The 23,948-nt window shown below is 43.8% G+C and overlaps 1 pseudogene; it reads left to right on the top strand.

Moving 5' to 3' along the window:
* The window catches only part of LOC115165792 (uncharacterized), a 32,614-nt pseudogene extending 20,393 nt beyond the window's left edge, over window positions 1-12,221 (top strand).
* The last annotated feature ends 11,727 nt before the right edge of the window (window positions 12,222-23,948 follow it).

Here is a 23,948-nt window from a genome sequence, read left to right as displayed (position 1 = left end):
TCAGTCCGGTGAGACCTGTTCCGGCTCCACATACAAAGCCTCCAGTGATGATCCATGGTCCAAAGCCTCCAGTGATGATCCATGGTCCGAAGCCTCCAGTGATGATCCATGGCACAAAGCCTCCAGTGATTATCCATGTCCCGAAGCCTCCAGTGATAATTCATGGCCAGGAGCCTCCAGTGATAATCCATGGCACGAAGCCTCCAGTGATGATCCATGGCCCGAAGCCTGTAGCGATGATCCATGGCACGGAGCCTGCAGCAACGGTTTTCAGTCCGGAGCCCCCAGCAATGGTCCCCAGACCGGAGCCCCCAGCGACGGTCCCCATTCCGGAGCCTCCAGCGACATTTCCCAGTCCGGAGCCTCCAGCGACGTTTCCCAGTCCGGAGCCTCTAGCGACGGTCCCCAGTCCGGAGCCTCCAGCGACGGTCCCCAGTCCGGAGCCTCCAGCGACGTTTCCCAGTCCGGAGCCTCCAGCGACGGTCCGCAGTCCGGAGTCTCCAGCGGCGGTCCGCAGTCCAGAACCTCCAGCGGTGGTCCGCAGTCCAGATGATCCACGGTCCGGTGACACAAAAGCGGAGGGATCAGCGGGCGGAGCGTGGGCTATGCCCCGAACCGGAGCCGCCACCATGGGTAGATGCCCACCCGGACCCTCCCCTATAGGTTCAGGTTTGCGGCCGGGAGTCCGCACCTTTGGGGGGGGGGGGGGGGGTACTGTCACGCCCTGACCTAAGAGAGCCGTTTTATTTCTCTATTTGGTTAGGTCAGGGTGTGATGTGGGGTGGGCATTCTATGTTACCTATTTCTTTGTTTTGGCCGAGTATGGTTTCCAATCAGAGGCAGCTGTCTATCATTGTCTCTGATTGGGAATCATATTTAGGCAGCCTTTTCCCCACCTGTGTTGATGGGTAATTATTATTTCTGTGAGTGTTTTGTGTGCGCCACAGTTGCGTCACGTTTATTTCTGTTTACCTGTTTATTGTTTTGTTCGGTTTCACTTCAAATAAAGGATGTGGAATTACCGGCACGCTGCGCCTTGGTTGATTTACAACAGAGAGTTTGAGGACAGTGAACGTGACAACGGTAGACAGGGCAGGGCAATATAACAATAATCTCCTTTCACATAACAGAACAATATAATGAAACACAATGTACAGTATGAAATGTAAATGTACAGTAGCATATAGACCTAGGCTAGCCAACTTTCCCAATGACAGCCAGGCGTTACGTACAGTACAGTAGTGACGTGAACTTGTGAATATAGCTAGCCTTGGACAGTAAATATATGTTCCACATATCCTAAAGGCCCAGTGCAGTCAAAAACATATTTTTCCTGTTTTATATATATGTTGACACTATGAGGTTGGAATAATACTATGAAATTGTGAAAATGATGATAATGTCTGTTTAGTGTAAGAGCTGTTTGAAAATACTTTCTGAAATGTCAGCCTGTTTTGGTGGGATGGAGTTTTTTGCCTTCAATGGTAACATCAACATGCTGTCTTACTTAATAGACCAATAAGAAAGAGTTCCAAACCTATCTGCCAATAACAGCAAATTTTCTCTCTGCCAAACCTCTCTGCCAATAACAGCTAACCTTCCCACTCAGACCACACTCAGACAGTACTGGAACAGTTCTTGCTTGAGACATTTCCTATTGCTAAGAAGCTATCACTGTTTCTTTTTGACCATTTTAGTTGAAAACAATCACAATAAAGTAATTCATTGTTACTCAGAATTGTTTTGATATTATGATAAAAACGTCTGCTTCGGACATTTAACAAGCATAGCACATGACATACCTGATAAGGAAAGGAAAAACATCCATAAACAAATGCTGTGCTGCCCATATACAGTACACTAATTCCTCTGGAAAGTATAAATTAACAAGGAAAGGGGACATGAATACCCATGCTAGCCATGAACAGCCATGAACAGCAAAAAGTACAGTAGCTAGGTAATATGTACAGTATTCATAGATTACAAGATTTAAAAAATGATATAAATACATAAAATGCATGCATATCCCAATATGAATGTAGGATGCCATAATAATAATACGTCAAGGACCATATAAATTCATTATCGGTGCTTTTACATATATACTGAGTGTACAAAAAATTAGCAACACCTGCTCCTTCCATGACATAGACTGACTAGGTGAATCCAGTTGAAAGCTATGAACCCTTATTGATGTCACTTGTTAAATCCACTTCAATCAGTCTAGATGAAGGAGAGGAGAAAGGCTAAAGAAGGATTTCTAAGCCTTGAGACAATTAAGACATGGATTGTGTATGTGTGTCATTCAGAGGGTGAAATGGTAAGACAAAAGATTTAAGTGCCTTTGAACGGGATATGGTTGTCGGTGCCAGGAGTGTGTCATGAACTGAAATGCTGTTTGCTTTTTCACCCTCAACAGTTTCCCGTGTGCATCAAGAATGGTCCACCACCCAAAGGACATCCAACCAACTTGACACAACTGTGGGAAACATTGGAGTCAACATGGGCCAGCATCTCTGTGGAACGTTTTCAACAACATGTAGAGTCCATGCACCGACGAATTGAGGCAGTTCTGAGAGCAGAATCAAATCAAATGTATTTATGAAGCCCTTTTTACATCAGCAGATGTCACAAAGTGCTTATACAGAATCCCAGCCTAAAACCAAAAACAGCAAGCAATGCAGATGTAGAAGAACAGTGGCTAGGAAAAACTCCCTAGAAAGGCAGGAACCTAGGAAGAAACCTAGAGAGGAACCAGGCTCTGAAGGGCGGCCAGTCCTCTTCTGGCTGTGCCGGGTGGTTATTATAAGAGTACATTGCCATTAAGGCCAGATTGTTCTTCAAGATGTTCAAACGTTCATAAATGACCAACAAGTTCAAATAATAATCACAGTTTGTAGAGGGTTCAACAGGTCAGTACCTCAGGAGTAAATGTCAGTTGGCTCTTCATAGCTGAGCATTCAGAGGTCGAGGGGGATTAACTCAATATTAAGAAGGATTGATTATGATTTCCATGGGATAATTTCACTGTAACCTACCTCTTCCACAACAGTGTACAGTAGACAGGGTAGACAGGGAAGAGGTAAGGGGGCAGGGAATGTTTATGAGTGGGAACACAGAAGGAGAACGAAGTGTGAGACATTAAAAAGGGCACTTACACCACCAAAAGGAATGTACACTAATATCGGGCATGGGAACTGTTCAGGTTTTGTGTAATTAAATGACAGGAAATACAACACTTGTTACATGAGCAGGCAGCACATTCAGGCTCTGAATAGAGATTAGTACAACATCCCACTGTTCAACTCAGCTCTCATGTTTTGATGTTGTTATCATTGGGTGCCTGTTCTCTCTCTCAGGGCTTTATGTTGGTTAATATGACCTCTTACCCTCAACCTAAGAGCTTTGTAATACAGCATGTGGGTACTTATGTTGGTTTCATCGAATAGCTGAATGTCTTTCGCATGACCAGTTTGCTCCTCTATTCATGCTCCTTGGTTGGATAGTGAGATAATGACAGGCAGCATACCTTTTCCTCCACTGTTCAATAATCAAACCTGATCTGGCTTAGACACAAATAGGTGTAGTCAGGTGTTCCCTGATAGGGACCTGTCCCCACAGATTAGACACTTCTACAGGTGTTGACCTGGGAGATGTGAAAGGAATGTGTTTTTGCCTTGTTACACAAACACTGCCAGGAATAACAGAGGGAGATTTCTCAATATTTGGGAAAATTGTGAAATGGGAATGTCAATGATATAGGTACTGTATGTTAAAGTTTTACGTTACAATATCACAGGCACAATATATGTTACTTGATTTACAGTATGTACCGTTCTATTCTGTAATTGTTGACTACATTATAAACATTTAACACATTTTTTGTCATGGTGTTTTTGTAAGAGACTAACCCTTTTCCAATCTAGTAAAGCTGTCATCAGAACATATATTTTTTATTTATTTGACCTTTATTTAACCAGGTAGGCCAGTTGAGAACAAGTTCTCATTTACAACTGCGACCTGGTCAAGATAAAGCAAAGCAGTGTGACACAAACAACAACACAGAGTTACACATGGAATAAACAAATGTACAGTCAATAACACAATAGAAAAAAATCTATATACAGTGTGTGCAAATGAGGTAAGATTAGGGAGGTAAGGCAATAAATAGGCCGTAGTGGCGAAGTAATTAAAATTTAGCAATTAAACACTGGAGTGATAGATGTGCAGAAGATGAATGTGCAAGTAGAGATACTGGGGTGCAAAGGAGTAAAACAATAAAATACATAACAATATGGGGATGAGGTAGTTGGATGGGATATTTACAGATGGGCTATGTACAGGTGCAGTGATCTGTGAGCTGCTTTCCCAGCTGATGTTTAAAGTTAGTGAGGGATATTTGAGTCTCCAGCTTCACCGAATTTGGCAATTTGTTCAGTCGTTGGCAGCAGAGAACTGGAAGGAAAGGCGGCCAAAGCAGGAATAGGCTTTCAGGATGAGCAGCGAAATATACCTGCTGAAGCGCGTGCGATGGGTGGGTGCCGCTATGGTGACCAGTGAGCTGAGATAAGGCGGCGTTTTACCTAGCAAAGAATAGTAGATGACCTGGAGCCAGTGGGTCTGGGAACGAATATGAAGCGAGGGCCAGCCAACGAGAGCATACAGGTCGCAGTGGTGGGTAGTATATAGGGCTTTGGTGACAAAACGGATGGCACTGTGATCGACTGCATCCAATTTGCTGAGTAGAGTATTGGAGGCTATTTTATAAATGACATCGCCGAAGTCAAGGATTGGTAGGATAGTCAGTTTTACGAGGGTATGTTGGGAAGCATGATTGAAAGACGCTTTGTTGCCAAATAGGAAGCCGATTCTAGATTTAATTTTGGATTGGAGATGGTTAATGTGCGTCTAGAAGGAGAGTTTACAGTCTAACCAGACACCTAGGTATTTGTAATTGTCCACATATTCTAAGTCAGAACCGTCCAGAGTAGTGATGCTGGACGGGCGGGCAGGTGCGGGCAGTGATCGGTTGAAGAGCATATATTTAGTTTTACTTGCATTTAAGAGCAGTTGGAGGCCATGGAAGGAGAGTTGTATGGCATTGAAGCTTGTCTGGAGGTTAGTTAACACAGTATCCAAAGAAGGGCCAGAAGAACACAGAATGGTGTCGTCTGCGTAGAGGTGGATCAGAGAATCACCAGCAGCAAGAGCGTCATCATTGATGTATACAGAGAAAAGAGTCGGCCCGAGAATTGAACACTGTGGCACCCCCATAGAGACTGCCAGAGGTCCGGACAACAGGCCCTCCGATTTGACACACTGAACTCTATCTGAGAAGTAGTTGATGAACCAGGCGAGGCAGTCATTTGAGAAACCAAGGCTGTTGAGTCTGCCGATAAGAATGTGGTGATTGACAGAGTCGAAAGCCTTGGACAGGTCGATGAATACGGCTGCACAGTATTGTCTCTTATCAATGGCGGTTATGATATCGTTTAGGACCTTGAGCGTGGCTGAGGTGCACCCATGACCAGCTCGGAAACCAGATTGCATAGGTACGGTGGGATTCGAAATGGTCGGTGATCTGTTTGTTAACTTGGCTTTCAAAGACCTTAGAAAGGCAGGGTAGGATAGATATAGGTCTGTAACAGTTTGGGTCTAGAGTGTCTCCCCCTTTGAAGAGGGGGATGACCGCGGTAGCTTTCCAATCTTTGGGGATCTCAGACGATACGATAGAGAGGTTGAACAGGCTAATAGTAATAGTGGTTGCAACAATTGCAGCTTATAATTTTAGAAAGAGAGGGTCCAGATTGTCTAGCCCAGCTGATTTGTAGGGGTCCAGATTTTGCAACTCTTTTAGAACATCCGCTATCTGGATTTGGGTGAAGGAGAAATGGGGGAGGTTTGGGCAAGTTGCTGTGTTGGGTGCAGGGCTGTTGACCGGTGTAGAGGTAGCCAGGTGGAAAGCATGGCCAGCCGTAGAAAAATGCTAATTGAAATTCTCAATTATCGTGGATTTATCGGTGCTGACAGTGTTTCCTAGCCTCAGTGCAGTGGGCAGCTGAGAGAAGGTGCTCTTATTCTCCATGGACTTTACAGTGTCCCAGAACCTTTTGGAGTTTGTGCTACAGGATGCAAATTTCTGTTTGTTAAAGCTAGCCTTTGCTTTCCTAACTGCTTGTGTATATTGGTTCCAAGGAGTGGCTGATGGACCTCTTCAGCTAGCTGGGAGATGGGCCTAGCACGAAGCTAATTCCAGGCTCACTGGTGCTTGCTTCAGGACAGAGACATTAACCAGGGGGTAGCCACTCGGATAGCAGCTAGCTAGCTTCGATGATCCAGGTGAAAAGGTTCAGAGCTTGTGGTAGGAAACCGGAGATGATGAGAAAGAGCAGTCCGGTATGCTCTGGGTTAAAACGTGCTATGCAGACTGGCAGGAGTTGACCAGGCTAAGGTTAGCTAATGACCGCTAGCAGTGGCTAACTGACTATTAGCTAGTAGCTAGTTAGCTGGCTAGCTTCTGTTGGGGGTTCTGGTTCTAAAGTATAGAAAATAGCAGATCCATACCACATTGGGTGAGGCGGGTTGCAGGAGAGTATGTTGAAACTGAAGTTAAAAATATTTTAAAAATATACGAAATATATACAAAGGGGAAAAAAGTATATATGAACAGGACACGACAAGACAAAGACAAAGAAGTCTACGACTACACATAATTAAATAGTATAGAAGGAATCCTATTTATACATATATTTTTGATGTATAATTGATTGGTGAAAATATTTTCAATGATTCTTTACTACAATACCATTGCCACAATAAGGCTCCGTACTGTATCAAAGTGTGAAGGAGGCAGACAGGAGGGATGAATGGGGATAGGTGACTCAGAGATTACACACATTCTCTGTCACCATTTGTCAACCAGATTACCTTAACTGGTCATTCACACCATGCCACCAAAGAAAATGTTTGTAGAAAAAAAATACTAAATATGAGACCTCTTGTAGTTTGACAAGAACGAGTACTATATGATGGACACTGGCATATAAAGATATGATATTAGCTTGTTTCCTGGGATTTTTGTGTAGGGGGCTGGACCCCAAAATACCAATATAAAAGAGTAGGTGCACTCATAGACCACCAAAACACAATGGGGGAGACAAGAGGAAGGGTTCTCCCACATGTTCTCCTACTGGCTTTGATACAAGGTAACACGTCTTATTCTTCAATAATACAAGTAACTCAGAGAGTTAAGTTTCAGTTTCATTTACTGTGAATTCACAAGTCCAGAAGATGGAGAAATGAAAGTGTAAGATAGAGACATTGAAAAAAAAGTGAATTTAGTAATTACAACTTGTACTAAAGTGGATACAGTTTAAGACTAGATAGTTTGTGAAAACTTTATTTGATTGAGTACCTGTTTATTGTATTTGTATTATATCATTACATAAGAAATTACAAAGTTGTGTTTACCAGGTAGACTCTACCAAATGTCCCCAAAATATGGCATGTTAAAGACTAGTGACCTCAAGTTCATATTTGACTGTGATAATATCACTTCAAAATAACTAAAAACTGTGAATTCAACTAATGTATGTCTTAATCAGCAACTGATTAGCTGGAAGAGGAACAAAAGTGGGTACACCCTGTTGTGTTCCAGGACCAGGATTGTTGACCACTGGATGCTAAAGACCCATCTTTCCACTCTTCTCCATCTTTCCACTCTTCTCCAGCACTGTAGAGGTGCTTTCCTCTGAGAACCCGAGCTGTGGGGGCAACACGGTGATCTTGACGCTGTCTCCGGCCACTCAGCTGCAGAGCAGCAGCTGGGCTGTGGGGGACGCTCAGATCCTGACCTGGTCGGGGGGCCAGCAGGCTGTGTTCCCGAGCCACAACGGCAGTGCATCGGTGGACGTCAGCACGGGGACTCTGACTCTGACCTCCATCACGGTGGTCAACTCAGGGGTCTATGTGGTCCAGAGCACCAGCCCTCAGCTCACAGCCACCTCCACCCTCACTGTGCTGGGTGAGTCAGAGATATCAGCCCAACTCACTATTAGATTAGTTAGATTAGACAAATAATATCCTGAAGGCCCTGTGGGTCTTAATTGCCGATATAAAAGCTGTTTTTTGTTGTTGTTGTTGTTGAATAAATCAAAATGTTCCTTAAGGGTACATAGCACATTCATGATTCTTTTGACAAGCAAAAATATAAATGCAACATGCAACAATTTCTCAGATTTTGCTGAATTACAGTTCATATAAGGAAATAAATTCATTAGGCCCTGTTAGGTTCTTATTTTTCAGAGTAAATAACTCACGGACACTAGAGAATCTTTAACTAAGTTTAATCATTCCCCAAAGGTTCTCTACAGCTGAAAACAGACAGCTAAAGATTTCAGACTTCACAGTTTATATGCATCCTACTTAAAACACTCCCCTTTCTCTCCAATCCTTAAATTTTATGGCTCTACAGGAAGCTAATAAAGAGGGTAATAGGATTCCAAACATTTATTACTCTCTTAAGAGAATCTGTCCTCACCTCCTTACCTCAACCCCTCTTTCATCTAATACACAGATGTCCATCTGTCTACCCTGTATCAACACATCACTCTCGTCTCCTCCAACAAACACATTCCAAAGCCTTCTGTCTTTCTTCTGAGAACCATTAACTTCTAACATAACTCAGTCTCTTTCATTTCCTATCATTCATTTAATATCTCAATGTTCAAAGTTTAGCTGATCCCAACAGCCCTAATCTATGGATCTCACATGACTGGGCAGAGGCGCAGCCATGGGTGGGCCTGGGAGGGCATAGGCCCACACACTTGGGAGCGAGGCCCACCCAATGGGGAGCCAGGCCCAGCCAATCAGAATGAGTTTTTCCCCACAAAAGGGCTTCTAAACAGAAATAAATACTCCTCAACATCCCGCCCCTCCTCCCCTCAGTCGATCCCGCAGGTGAAGAAGCCAGATGTGGAGGTGTGGTTACACGTGGTCTGTGGTTGAGGCCGGTCGGACATACTGCCAAATTCTCTAAAATGACTTGAATAAAGAAAAAATGCACGCTCCCTCAAAACTTGAGACATCTGTGGCATTGGGTTGTGTTACAGAACTGTACATTTTAGAGTAGCCTTTAATTGTCCCCAACACAAGGTGCACCTCTGCAATGATAATGCTGTTTAATCATTTTGTTGACATGCCACACCTGTCAGGTGAATGGATTATCTTGACAAAGGCTAAAATGCTCACTAACAGAGATGTAACAGATGTGTGCACAAATTTTGAGAGAAATAAGATTTTTGTGTACATGGAACATATCTGGGATCTTTTATTTCAACTCATGAAACATGGGACCAACACTTTACATGTTGCATTTATATTTTTGTTCGGTGTAGAAATTAAAGGTTGTTTCTAACGGTGTAGAACCGTCAACCTATGTTGAACACACCCTTGTTGGTCTACCTGTGCCAGGTGTATTTGAGTGGCCTTTTGTATAGAAGTCTTCCTGTTTGTTTCAATCAGGAGATCTGAGAGGACGGGAGGTTTGGTGGTTGAAAGTTAATATCAGAAATAGGAATTATTGTGAATGTAGTGCTTTTAGGCAATGGTGCCCATATTCTACCTAGAACTGCTCTCCTTCTCCCTGATCACTCCCTCCGTGAGTGTCCCAACACATTGTCTGTAAATAAAATGTATAAACCTAGTGATATTTGTTAGTGAGAAATCTGACATTGCTGTGTTAAAGTCTGTCTTGTAGGACAGCTGTACGGAGCTCCTGGAGCTGAAGATGTATTGAAATGATAAAGTACTATTGAGATTGTACCTTTCTTGTGACGCTGAAAATGAAAATAAATTGTTGCATCCTAATATTGTTGTCTGATTCCCCTGCTCCACTCCTTGATGCAAAGAACCTTTAGCTTAGTCCTGAGGATCTCACCTCACGTATAAAAGCTGCGTAGTATGGTTACAGGAATAGGTTACTGTTAAATCCCGATGTTACATGTTTTAACAGAACAATACCAACATTCACTAATGCTCCTTTTTATTTTGTGCTGACTGAAAACATGTCATAAATTATGATTCATTTGAGATGGCAGAGTTGATGCTAAAATAAGTTACACTCATCACACACTTCAAATCCTTGACCATAGATATACAGTGGGTTGCGAAAGTATTCACCCCCTTGGCATTTTTCATATTTTGTTGCCTTACAACCTGAAATTAAAATGGATTTTGGGGGGTTTTGTATCATTTGATTTACACAACATGCCTATCACTTTGAAGATGCAGAATATTTTTTATTGTGAAACAAATAACAAATAAGACAAAAAAACAGAAAACAGATAACTATTCACCCTCCCCCCAAAGTCAATACTTTGTAGAGCCACCTTGTGCAGCAATTACAGCTGCAAGTCTCTTGGGGTATGTCTCTATAAGCTTGGCACATCTAGCCACTGGGATTTTTGCCCATTCTTCAAGGCAAAACTGCTCCAGTTCCTTCAAGTTGGATGGGTTCCGTTCGTGTACAGCAATCTTTAAGTCATACCACAGATTCTCAATTGGATTGAGGTCTGGGCTTTGACTAGGCCATTCCAAGACATTTAAATGTTTCCCCTTATACCACTCGAGTGTTGCTTTAGCAGTATGCTTAGGGTCATTGTCCTGCTGGAAGGTGAACCTCCATCCCACTCTCAAATCTCTGGAAGACTGAAACAGGTTTCCCTCAAGAATTTCCCTGTATTTAGCGCCCATCCATCATTCCTTCAATTCTGACCAGTTTCCCAGTACCTGCCGATGAAAAACATCCCCACAGCATGGTGCTGCCACCACCATGCGAGGTGGTGGTGTTGCGCCAGACATAGCATTTTCCTTGAAGCCAAAAAGCTACATTTTTGTCTCATCTGACCAGAATACCTTCTTCCATATGTTTGGGGAGTCTCCCACATGCTTTTAGAAAAACACCAAACGTGTTTACTTATTTTTTTCTTTAAGCAATGGCTTTTTTATGGTCATTCTTCCATAAAAGGCCAGGTCTGTGGAGTGTACGGCTTAAAGTGGTCCTATGGACAGATACTCCAATCTCCGCTGTGGAGCTTTGCAGCTCATTCAGGGTAATCTTTGGTCTCTTTGTTGCTCTCTGATTAATGCCCTCCTTGCCTGGTCCGTGAGTTATGGTGGGCGGCCTTCTCTTGGCAGGTTTGTTGTGGTGCCATATTCTTTCCATTTTTTGTAATGGAATATAATTTCTAATTTATAAGCTCTGTGGGATGTTCAAAGTTTGGGATATTTTTTTATAACCCAACCCTGATCTGTACTTCTCCACAACTTTGTCCCTGACCTGTTTGGATAGCTATTTGGTCTTCATGGTGCCCTTGTTTAGTGGTGTTGCAGACTCTGGGGCCTTTCAGAACAGGTGAATATATATACTGAGCTCATGTGACAGATCATGTGACACTTTGATTGCACACAAGTGGACTTTATTTAATAACTAATTATGTGACTTCTGAAGGTAATTGGTTGCACCAGATCTTATTTAGGGGCTTCATAGCAAATGGGGTGACTACATATGCACGCACCACTTTTCCTTGTAGAATTCTTTTGAATTTTTTGAAACAAGTTATTTTTCTAATTTCACTTCACCAATTTGGACTATTTTGTGTATGCCCATTACATGAAATCCAAATAAAAATCAATTTAAATTACAGGTTGTAATGCAGCAAAATAGGAAAAACACCAAGGGGGATGTATACTTTTGCAAGGCACTGTAACTACTGTTAAGATAGCCTGATTGTTCCATGACTTGCAGTGTAATACAACAATTCTGCCTGTCTGATATGGTGTAGAGATACTGGTTTTGTTTGAGTGTGCACCTGTGTGTGTCCTTGTCTCTGTTTGTACTTTTGTGTGTGTGTGCATAGAAATGCTGACTTAATTGATGACAATGTCTGTGTTGGCATTTTGTCAGGGCCAGGTGACTGATAACTTGGCTGTTGGCCTTAATCATCTACATCAAGCTGTGTGAATTGAGTATGGTTGTTTGAAGGTCAGCCATACTCATGGCTTGTATCGGTAGAATTCTGCAAGTCACCATTGTTATAGACACGTTTGTAATCAAAACTGGTTGTCTTTGTCCTTTTCCAGAATTGTGTTCCCTCTGGTTTCTGTTAAGTGTTTCCCTCTCTCTCTCTCTATCTCACCCAGAGAACCTGTTTCTGCTGTGAGAGTGGTGTTCAACAACACAGGAGACTTAGTGGAGTTCAATGGAACCGCTGTGAGAATGTCAAGCATTGACTGACTCTTTACAGTGATTTGGGAGTGACACAATAACATAGCTACAATCATATTGCCAATGATGTATGATTTATCACGATCAATTGATTTTGCTCAAAAACACATAGGCTCCCTGAATATCCCTTCAAGCGACTGGTTCCTCTGTACCACCAGGCCTCATTGGGTATCTACTACATCTCCATAGTATAGACATTATATATAGGATGCCACTTTTCCAACAAAGTCAGTTGGTTAAATTCCTGTCCTGCTAGAGCTGCCCCAGTCAACTGTAAGGGCTGTTATTGTGAAGTGGAAACGTCCAGGAGCAACAACGGCTCAGCCGCATAGTGGTAGGCCACACAAGCTCACAGAACGGGACAGCAGGTTTCTGAAGCGCATAGCGAAAAAAAAATTAATCTATCATCGGTTGCAACACTCACTACCGAGTTCCAAACTGCCTCTGGAAGTAACGTCAGCACAAGAACTGTTCGTCGGGAGCTTTATAAAATGGGTTTCCATGGTCGAGCAGCCGCACTCAAACCTAAGATCACCATGCGCAATGCCAAGCATCGGCTGGAAATTTAGAGGGGTTGGGTTAAATGCAGGTGGCACATTTCATTGGAAGGCATTCAGTTATACAGCTGATTAGGTACCCCCTTTCCCTATCCCTTCATCTGCTGTGGTGTAAAAGTCAACGAGTCACACCTTGTTTGTAAAGGTGACCTTGTGTGTGTCGAGGTGTGTTACTCTCTCTCAGGTGGGTTGTGGGTTCTAGTCCCAGATACAATACAACATATCTGTTGTGTTTGACACCTGTGTTGTATTAATGTACATTTACATCAAAACCCCAAGCCAATATGGAAGCCCAGAGATTAGTATTGAAATTACACTCTATCAAGAGATAGATGGCAGGTTTTTGAAAAACATTTTACCATTTGGCTAATTTCCAACATCCTTGTATCGCAACCCCGTTCATCTCTCCTGTCCAGGATGATATCTGACTTTAGAAGAGTTACAGCTGGACCGTGTAGATACAGTGACTAGAGTGATGTGTGTGGAGGCAGAACCTGTGGTTAGTGAGTTTGTATAATAAAGGGTAAACAGAGAGACAGACGGATTAATGTCTCTATTAAATCACAGTCAATATTACTGAGTGCAAACATGCAGTAATAAAAAGACTGCAAAAAACGTTGATGTAGATGGCATATACGCTCTTAGACAAATTAGTTCCAAAAGGGTTCTTTGCTAAGGGATAGGGTTCTGCCAAGAACCGTTTTCATCTGAAGAACCCATTTTTGGTAATTGTTAATTTAATTTGCTAGTCCCACTAAGCACAAACCAGATGGGATGGCGTATAGCTGCAGAATGCTGTGGTAGCCATGCTGGTTAAGTGTGCCTTGAATTCTAAATAAATCACAGACAGGGTCAACAGCAAGCACCCCCACACCATCATACCTCCTCCTCCATAATTCACAGTGGGAACCACACATGCAGAGATCATCCTTTCACCTACTCTGCGTCTCACAAAGACACAGCGGTTGGAACCAAAAATCTCAAATATGGACTCATCAGACCAAAGGACAGATTTCCATAAGTCTAATGTTCATTGCTGATGTTTCTTGGCCCATGCACGTCTCTTCTTCTTATTGGTGTCCTTTAGCAGTTTCTTTGCTGCAATTCGACCACGAAGGCCTGATTCACGCAGTGTCCTCTGAACAGTTGATGTTGTGATGTGTCCGTTACTTGAACTCTGTGAAGGATTTATATGGGCTGCAATTTCTGAGGCTGTTAACTCTAATGAACTTATCCTCTGCAGCAGAGGTAACTCTGAGACTTCCTTTCCTGTGGCAGTCCTCATGATAGCCAGTTTCATCATAGTGCTTGATGGTTTTTGTGACTGCACTTGAAGAAACTTTCAACGTTTTTGACATTTTCTGGATTGACTGACCTTCATTTCTTAAAGTAATGATGGACTGTTGTTTCTCTTTGTAATGGGTCCTAGGTGTAGCTGGTTGTAGAGAGTCAGGCGCAGGACTGCAGATATGAATAATCAACGTACTTTTACACAAAATGTCAAATATACAAAGTAACAAATACACGCACACCATGACAGAACGAAAATACAACAAACAATCACTCACAAAAAACATGGGGGAACAGAGGGTTAAATAACTAACAAGTAATTGTGGGATTGAAATCAGGATTGAAATCAGTGTAAAACAAAGACAAAACAAATGGAAAATGAAAAGTGGATAGGCGGTGGCTAGAAAACCAGTGACGTCGAACGCCGCCCGAACAAGGAGAGGGACCGACTTCGACGGAAGTCGTGACACTCTTTCCTTATTTGAGCTGTTCTTGCCATAATATGGACTTGGTCTTTTACCAAATAGGGCTATCTTCTGTATCCCACCCCTACCTTGTCACAACACAACTGATCAGCTCAAACGCATTAAGAAGGAAAGAAATTCCACAAATCAACTTTTAACAAGGCACACCTGTTAATTGAAATGTATTCCTGGTGACTATCTCATGAATATGGTTGAGAAATTGCCAAGAGTGTACAAAACTGTCAACAAGGCAAAGGGTAGCTACATTGAAGAATCTCAAATTCAAAATATATTTTGATTTGTTTAACACTTCAATGGTTACTACATGATTCCATATGTGTTATTTCATAGTTTTGATGTCTTCACTATTATTCTACAATGTATAAAATAGTAAATATAAAGAGAAACACTGAGTAGGTCTGTCCTTTTGACTGTTAATATATATATATATATATATATATATATATATATATATATATATATAAAGGTAGGGCTGGAATACACATCTCATGAACTCATGAAATTTATTTTCAGCAAACTTAACATGTATAAATATTTGTATGAACATAGGATTCAACAACTGAGACATAAACTGAACAAGTTCCACAAACATGTGACTAACAGAAATTGAATAATTTGTACCTGAACAAAGGGGGGGTCAAAATCAAAAGTAACAGTCAGTATCTGGTGTGACCACCAGCTGCATTAAGTACTGCAGTGCATCTCGTCCTCATGGATTGCACCAGATTTGCCAGTTCTTGCTGTGAGATGTTACCCCACTCTTCCACCAAGGCACCTGCAAGTTCCCAGACATTTCTGGGGCGAATGGCCCTAGCCCACATCCTCTGCTCCAACAGGTCCCAGACGTGCTCAATGGGATTGAGATCTGGGCTCTTCGCTGGCCATGGCAGAACACTGACATTCCTGTCTTGCAGGAAATCACGCACAGAACGAGCAGTATGGCTGGTGGCATTGTCATGCCTGCAATGACAACAAGCTCAGTCCGATGATGCTGTGACACACCGCCCCAGACCATGACGGACCCTCCACCTCCAAATCGATCCCGCTCCAGAGTACAGGCCTCGGTGTAACACTCATTCCTTCGACGATAAACGTGAATCCGACCATCACCCCTTGTGAGACAAAACCGCGACTCGTCAGTGAAGAGCACTTTTTGCCAGTCCTGTCTGGTCCAGTGACGGTGGGTTTGTGCCCATAGGCGACATTGTTGCCGGTGATGTCTGGTGAGGACCTGCCTTACAACAGGCCTACAAGCCCTCAGTCCAGCCTCTCTCAGCCTATTGCGGACAGTCTGAGCACTGATGGAGGGATTTTGCATTCTTGGTGTAACTCAGACAGTTGTTGTTGCCATCCTGTACCTGTCCCGCAGGTGTGATGTTCGGATGTACCGATCCTGTGCAGATGTTGTTACACGTGCTCTGCCACTGTGAAGACAATCAGCTGTCCATCCTGTCTCCCTGTAGCGCTGTCTTAGGCGTCTCACAGTACGGACATTGCAATTTATTGGCCTTTATTGCAATTTATCTGCAGTCCTCATGCTTCCTTGCAGCATGCCTAAGGAACGTTCACACAGGTGAACAGGGACCCTGGGCATCTTTCTTTTGTTGTTTTTCAGAGTCAGTAGAAAGGCATCGTTAGTGTCTTAAGTTTTCATAACTGTGACCTTAAAACCTGTTAGGGACAGACGTTCTGCTAGCGGAACGCCTCACCAATATCCAATGGTATAGAGTGGCGCGAATTACAAATACCTCAAAAACTTCAATTTCTCAAACATATGACTATTTTGCACCATTTTAAAGACAAGACTCTCCTTTATCTAACCACATTGTCCGATTTCAAAAAGTCTTTACAACGAAAGCAAAACATTAGATTATGCCAGGAGAGTACCCTCCCAAAAAGAATCACAAAGCCATTTTCAAAGCAAGCATATATGTCACAAAAACCAAAACCACAGCTAAATGCAGCACTAACCTTTGATGATCTTCATCAGATGACACTCCTAGGACATTATGTTATACAATACATGCATGTTTTGTTCAATCAAGTTCATTTTTATATAAAAAACTAGCTTTTTACATTAGCATGTGATGTTCAGAACTAGCATACCCAACGCAAACTTCCGGTGAAATTACTAAATTACTCACGATAAACGTTCACAAAAAACATAACAATTATTTTAAGAATTATAGATACAGAACTCCTTTATGCAATCGCGGTGTCAGATTTTAAAATAGCTTTTCGTTGAAAGCACATTTTGCAATATTCTGAGTACATAGCCCGGCCATCACGGCTAGCTAATTTGACACCCACCAAGTTTGGCCCTCACCAAACTCAGATTTAATATAAGAAAAATTGGATTACCTTTGCTGTTCTTCGTCAGAATGTACTCCCAGGACTTCTACTTCAACAACCAATGATGTTTTGGTTCGAAATAATCCATAGTTATATCCAAATAGCTCCGTTTTGTTTGTGCGTTCAAGTCACTATCCGAAGGGTGACGCGCCGGCGCATTTCGTGACAAAAAATGTCAAAATATTCCATTACCGTACTTCGAAGCATGTCAAACGCTGTTTAAAATACATTTTTATGCTATTTTTCTCATAAAATAGCGATAATATTCCAACCGGGCGACGTTGTGTTCATTCAAACGCTGAAAGAAAAAAATGGAGTCGTCTCGTACACACGCGCCTCAGTGTCATTGTTCTCAGAAGGACCACTCACAAAAACCCCTGATGTTTTTCGCCCAGAGACTGGAGAGCTCTCATTCCACTTTCTGGCGCCTTCCTAGAGCCAATGGAAGCCTTAGAAAATGTCACGTTACAGCAGAGATGCTGTATTTTTGATAGAGATGCCTTAGAAGGAGAACAAATTGTCAGACAAGGCACTTCCTGTATAGAATCTTCTCAGGTTTTGGCCTGCCATATGAGTTCTGTTATACTCACAGACACCATTCAAACAGTTTTAGAAACGTTAGAGTGTTTTCTATCCAAATCTACTAATTATATGCATATTCTAGTTTCTGGGCAGGAGTAGTAACCAGATTAAATCGGGTACGTTTTTTATCCGGCCGTGAAAATACTGCCCCCTATCCCAAACAGGTTATTTGCCTACCGTCTGTAAGCTGTTAGTTTCTTAGCGACCGTTCGACAGGTGCATGTTCATTAATTGTTTATGGTTCATTGAACAAGCATGGGAAACAGTGTTTAAACCCTTTACAATGAAGATCTGTGAAGTTATTTGGATTTTTACGAACTATCTTTGAGACAGGGTCCTGAAAAACGTTTCTTTTTTTGCTGAGTTTATATATATACACTACCGTTCAAAAGTTTGGGGTCACTTAGAAATGTCTTTGTTTTTGAAAGAAAAGTACATTTTTTGACCGTTAAAATAACATCAAATTGATCAGAAATACAGTGTAGACATTGTTCATGTTGTAAATGACTATTGTAGCTGAAAACGGCAGATTTTTGTTATGGAATATCTACATACAGTGGGGGGAAAAAGTATTTGATCCCCTGCTGATTTTGTACGTTTGGCCAGCATCCCAGAGTCGACGCTTCACTGTTGACGTTGAGACTGGTGTTTTAAGGGTACTATTTAATGAAGCTGTCAGTTGAGGACTTGTGAGGCGTCTGTTTCTCATACTAGACACTCTTATTTACTTGTCCTCTTGCTCAGTTGTGCACCTAACACTCCTCAGGAAGACCTGACGTTCGCGATCTCCCCCTATCTGCAAGCGGGGCCAATCACAACACGCCTTATTGTCATCAGAGTTGAACCAACCAATAAGAATGCTTGAACATTAAATACATTAATTGCTCTCTTTAGAAGCAAGTGAAAACATAACCAACCCTGTTACATTCTCCCCTGCTGAATTACACTTGCATACTATAAAGAAACAAAATGAGGTATGCAATACCTTGCAATACATATGTCACCAAATATTCCAGTGCAAAGACTATTCTCTAAAGAGAATTAGGGAAATTCAAAGACCCCGTAGGAAAACATGCCTGTTACATGTTCAGTACACTCAGTCACAATAAGAACCTCAGACAGAAAAACCTTGGCCTACTTGACCTCTGACCCATTACCTCCATGGGGTCTCTTGAAAGTAAAAAAAAAAGGGCTACAGAATTGGATTCTAATCCTACACCCACACAGGTATTCTAATGAATTCTGTATGAAAAACCCTCTGTGTCTGCATAGTCTCTATGAGTCTCACTGGGTGTTTCCTAACCCGACCAGCCCCTGATCTGACAGGACTAACAGAGTTATCATTACGTTTAACCTGTTCAACTACAATCACCATTGGTGGGTCACTGTCCACAGTCGGTGGGTAGTCAAGGTCAAGGGTTCTGTGACTGTTGCTGGAGCTTGTGCCACCAGCGGCATCTTCAGAATGCCTTTCTTCCTCAGAGGGTTCGGACATTTCTTCTCCAAAGGTTAGCTCTGACATGCTTGTGCCACCAGTGGCACCCTCAGAATGTGGTGAGTTCTGAGGGTCCCTCGCCAGTGGCTCATCTTCCAGCACGTCCATTTCTGGTATATCGTTCATGGATGAGTCCTCCATCTCCTCACTCGGATCCTCACGGTCTCCCATATTAGATGTCTCCAAGGCAGTGTCAGGGAGAGGCAAGCAGTTTAAAGGCATTATCAGATTACGGTGGACCGTTTTCTGCTGGCCAGTCGACATGTTCTGTATCTTGAAGATGTGGTTATCACTATTCTTCTCCGTAACAATATAAAGGTTGTTCTGCCAATTATCAGCCAGCTTCCTCTTTCCACGTTCACCCTTATTTGCCAGCAGCACCCGATCACTGACCTCCATTGGAGCTCCTCTGATCTTCCTGTTGTAGAGGCCCGCATGCCTCTTCAGCTGTTTGGTTGCCGTCACCTGTACCGTCTCCATGGCCTCCCTCAGGTCTCTCGTCAGGGACTTGATGTACTCGTCATATTCTACAACCTCTGAGTCTTGCAGCACAGTACCAAACATCATGTCGACAGGCTGACCTGGGGTTCTCCCAAACATCAACTGGAAAGGGGCATGGCCCGTGGTTTCATGGACTGTACAGTTGTAGGCGAAGGTCAACGACTTCAGCTTCTGGGGCCACCTGTGCTTCGCTCTCGTAGGTAAAGCCCTGATCATGTTTCCCAGTGTTCTATTGAACCTTTCGACTCCCCCGTTCCCCATCGGATGGTAGGGAGTTGTGTGCGACTTCTGGACTCCTGCAGCACTCAACAACCCAGCAATCAATTTACTTTCAAAGTTGGCCCCTTGGTCAGAGTGAATACAACGAGGAAAACCATACACAGAAGATGTTGTTCCACAGCTGTAGGGCCACTGCTTTAGCTGATTGGGTTTGGACACAAGAAGGCATGGGCCATCTTAGTAAAATTATCAGTGATGACCAGAACATCCAAGGACTTGTTGTTGGAGTCTTCAGCAGACCAGAAGTCCACACACACCAACTCGAGGGGCTCAGTCGGGATGATGTTCTCCAATGGAGCTCTGGCTTCTGGCTCGGGGGCCTTACTGAACACACACCTCTTGCAGGTCTTGACATACTCTCTCACATCCAACTCTAGACCATGCCAGAAGAACCTCTGTCTCGTCAAGTACAACGTCCGCTGTTGCCCATGATGACCAGCTTCATCGTGGACACCCTTCAAAACTGTTGCCCTCATTGAGGTGGGTACTACATACTGGTACGTCTTCTTCTTTGACAGCAAACTTTTGGTAACGCGATATAGTACACCCATTTTCAGAGTGAGCTTCTCCCAGGTCTTCAGAATCCGCAGAGCCTCGAGTGGTTCATGGCCACGTTCCCTCCTAGAAGGTCTACGGCCCCTGTCCACATAGAAGACAACTCTGGCGACTGCGTCATCCTGGCGCTGCTTTGATATCAGGTCGTCACGGGTTAGCACTCTCACATCTGACATCTCAGATGGCACCAGTGACTGAGTGAGCTGAGGCAGTAGCAGCACACAGTTCTGTAGACCAGCCTCCCCTTGTGACCTCAGGACTGCTGACAGCGCTTCCTTTGACAGAGAACTAGGAGAAGGATAGGAGGTAGTTTGGCAGTCCATGAAATTTCACAGGCATCTGCCTCAATTGACGGTGAGCAGCTCTTGAGGTCGAATGGGTGGTTAGACCAGCGGAACACATTTTGCACCTTCTGTGGCATGTACTCCCACAGCTTCTTCCAGCAGGGCCTTGTATGGAATCCTTGTGATGCAGTGGAGAGCGCTCAACTGCACAAATGGCTGTCTACTGAGTGCATCAGCAATGACATTTTTGGGACCGGGGATGTACTTGATGTTAAACGTGAATGAAGCGAGTTTAGCAACCCATCTCTGTTCACAGGTGTCCAATTTGGGCTTGGACAGGATGTACGTTAATGGGTGGTTGTCTGTCCAGTCTGCTGCTGTGAGTTTCCTATGTATTCTCTTTTCCTCTTGCCTTTCCCATGGCGTGGTGCCTTCGTCCCAGTTGTCAGCCCATGCAGCGGCTTAGCGATGGTGGAGCACCCCTCAATGAACTGCTGGTAATAGACTATCATTCCGAGAACGGACCGAATCTTCCCCTGGGAGGGCACGTCCGTGTTATCCTCCATGAGATCCTTCTCTGTCATCCCTGCAATAGCCTTCACTTTTTCTGGGTCTGTGGCCACACCTCCTTCACTGATGACATGCCCCAATAACCGCACTGACCTCTTCATGAAATGGCATTTCAGATTATGGGCTTTGAGACGCTCAAAAACTGACTCCAAGCGTTGCAATCCAAGTTCTTCAGTCGGGGCAAAAACCAGCACATCGTCCAGGTAGCATAGAAGGCTAGAAAAAATTTGATCCCCAATAATTTTCAACATCATCCTCATGAATGTAGCTGAGCTGTTGCATAGTCCATGTGGAAGACGGTTATATTCATATAACCCAAAAGGAGAAGTGAAGGCTGTAAACTTCTTGTCGTCTTCATGCACCTCCACATTGTGGTAGCCTGAGGTCAAATCCATTGTAGAGAAGAAAGCATTGCCACCCAGGGCCGCCAGAGCATCAGCTTGGTGATGTAGAGGGAGAGGAAGAGCATCCTTTACGGTGCGAGCATTGAGCCATCGGAAGTCTGTACACAGTCTCAGATTGCCAGACTTCTTCCAGACCAGCACGAGCGGGGAGGCATACTCACTGCTGGATTTCCTGATTATCTCTCGCTCTTCCATCTCATCCAAGGCCTGCCTGAGCTTGTCATAATGGTTAGGGGAGAGCCTACTTTAAGGTAGCCTAAAAGGCTTAGTGTCACTGATTCTGATGCGATGGACATATCCAGTAGCCTTCCCACAATCTAGTTTGTGCCGGGAGAAGATAGACTCGTAGCGGGCTATAAGCCTACACTGTTGCGACAACTGAGTGGACTCAATGTCAATGTCACCTAGCCCTAACCTGTGCAACAACTCACTTGACACTCTGCGCGATTTGACGGCACTGTCAATGGTCAAGCTATCTCCAGTACCATTGTCAAAGTCTGGATTGTCATCCATTTTGTGTACCTGCTGCACCAGGGGGACTGGTTCGACAGTGGGCCCATCTATATAGTCAGTGTCAAAGTCCTCTAATGCCATGCAAGGAAAAACGTCCGCTATCTTGGCATTGCATCTCACTGTTACTGGCTTTGGTGAGGGATTGATAACTTTGACAGGGACCCAGCCATCACTCCACAATGTCGCTACTGTTCTCCCCACTAGAATGTTTTTCGGTCTTGAGCGTGCCCTCGTAGGTTCAATAACAACAGCACTGCCCGCGGATACATTTTGAGGCGTACACAGCCAGCCCCAGACTAAATGTGACCGCCCACTTCAGCTTTACTGTGCCCACTCTTTCTGGCACTTGGTCCCTTTCAATCTCTCTACATTAGCCAGCAGACGGAACAGTTAGTCATCTCCATTGTGTTCAGATGATGACATCTTCTCCCAGAAGTCACCGGTCGTCTTCAGCTCCCTGATGAGGTGTTTAATCACATTGCTGCCTAGGATGAGCTCATCACGTTGGTCATCCACTAATAGAACAGGGACAGAGAGGCTGCTGCCATACACAGACATATTCAATTAACACACACCTACAGGCTTGGTCTTCAACCCCCCGCAGTAAACCAACACCACTTCAGTCGGACTGAGGGAGCCACTCTTGAGCACACCTGTTTTCTCAAGCGTGGCACCACTGTTGAGCTCAATGTGCATGCCATAGAACCGCTGTCAATCATAGCGCTCACCTCTATAACATCCCCCAGTAACACACTAGTATAGAAGAGTTCATCGTTGTGGAGCACTCTCTGTGTATTTTGCATAATGACTTTTTCGTTCGATTTGACTTTATCACAAACACTTGAATATACTGACTCTAAATCTACACCACTATCTGATTGGGGCACCTCACAAGGCCCAGCACTTCCCCCCACCCCGTGCGGGCCAGCTAATTTTCCTGCCGCTGTGTCGTGTTGTTGTTTGATGGAGCTACGGGAGTTACCGATGAAGTGCGAGGACATTCTTGACGTGTGTGCCCAGCTGCATAACAGAGGAAGCAGAGGTAGTGTGAATAACAATGATCCATTGTGCTGTGATTCGCATCCCCACACACTTGGCATCGCAAAGACGGGTTCTCCCTTTTCCTGGGCCTCCGCTGGAAACGGTTATCATAGCCGCCTACAGGTTGCTGTGGCCTCTGCTCCAAGACCCGTTCAAGCATGGCAATCACACGATCCAATGCCTCGGATGAGCCATTTTTGGGCTGCTGCAAGGGGTCCGGGCAGTTTGCAACAGCCGACACTGGCCTACTTACTTCCTGCGTCAGTGTGGTGACCAGTGGGGCCAGCCGCAAGGGACGTGGAGCCTTGCACTTCCTCTGGTACTCCTCCAGCCTGCCATGGACTTCCGCAGCCGTCCACTCATGCAATGGTTTGCACATGTATTATTGACTGTATATTTGTTTATTCCATGTGTAACTCTGTGTTGTTGTTTGTGTCGCACTGCTTTGCTTTGTCTTGGCCAGGTCGCCGTTGTAAATAAGGACTTGTTCTCAACTAGCCTACCTGGTTAAATAAAGGTGAAATAAATTAAAAATTTAAGTTACGCATGGAAGAGTGGGCCAAAATTCCTCCACAACGATGTGAGAGACTGATCAACAACTACAGGAAGCGTTTGATTGCAGTGATAAGTGGTAGAACTATGGAGTATCCTCTGGTGTGGGTTCTCATCCTGGTGCTGCTCAACTTCACAACAGGTAAAGAGGACAAAACGCTCATTCTGGAAATATATTGATGCCTATTTGTGCTTTATGGTA

Source organism: Salmo trutta, chromosome 3, assembly GCF_901001165.1.
Source record: "Salmo trutta chromosome 3, fSalTru1.1, whole genome shotgun sequence".
Classification (NCBI taxonomy): Eukaryota; Metazoa; Chordata; class Actinopteri; order Salmoniformes; family Salmonidae; genus Salmo; species Salmo trutta.
The sequence above is the reverse complement of the archived record's forward strand: the minus strand, read 5'-3'. Positions and strand labels throughout refer to the sequence as shown.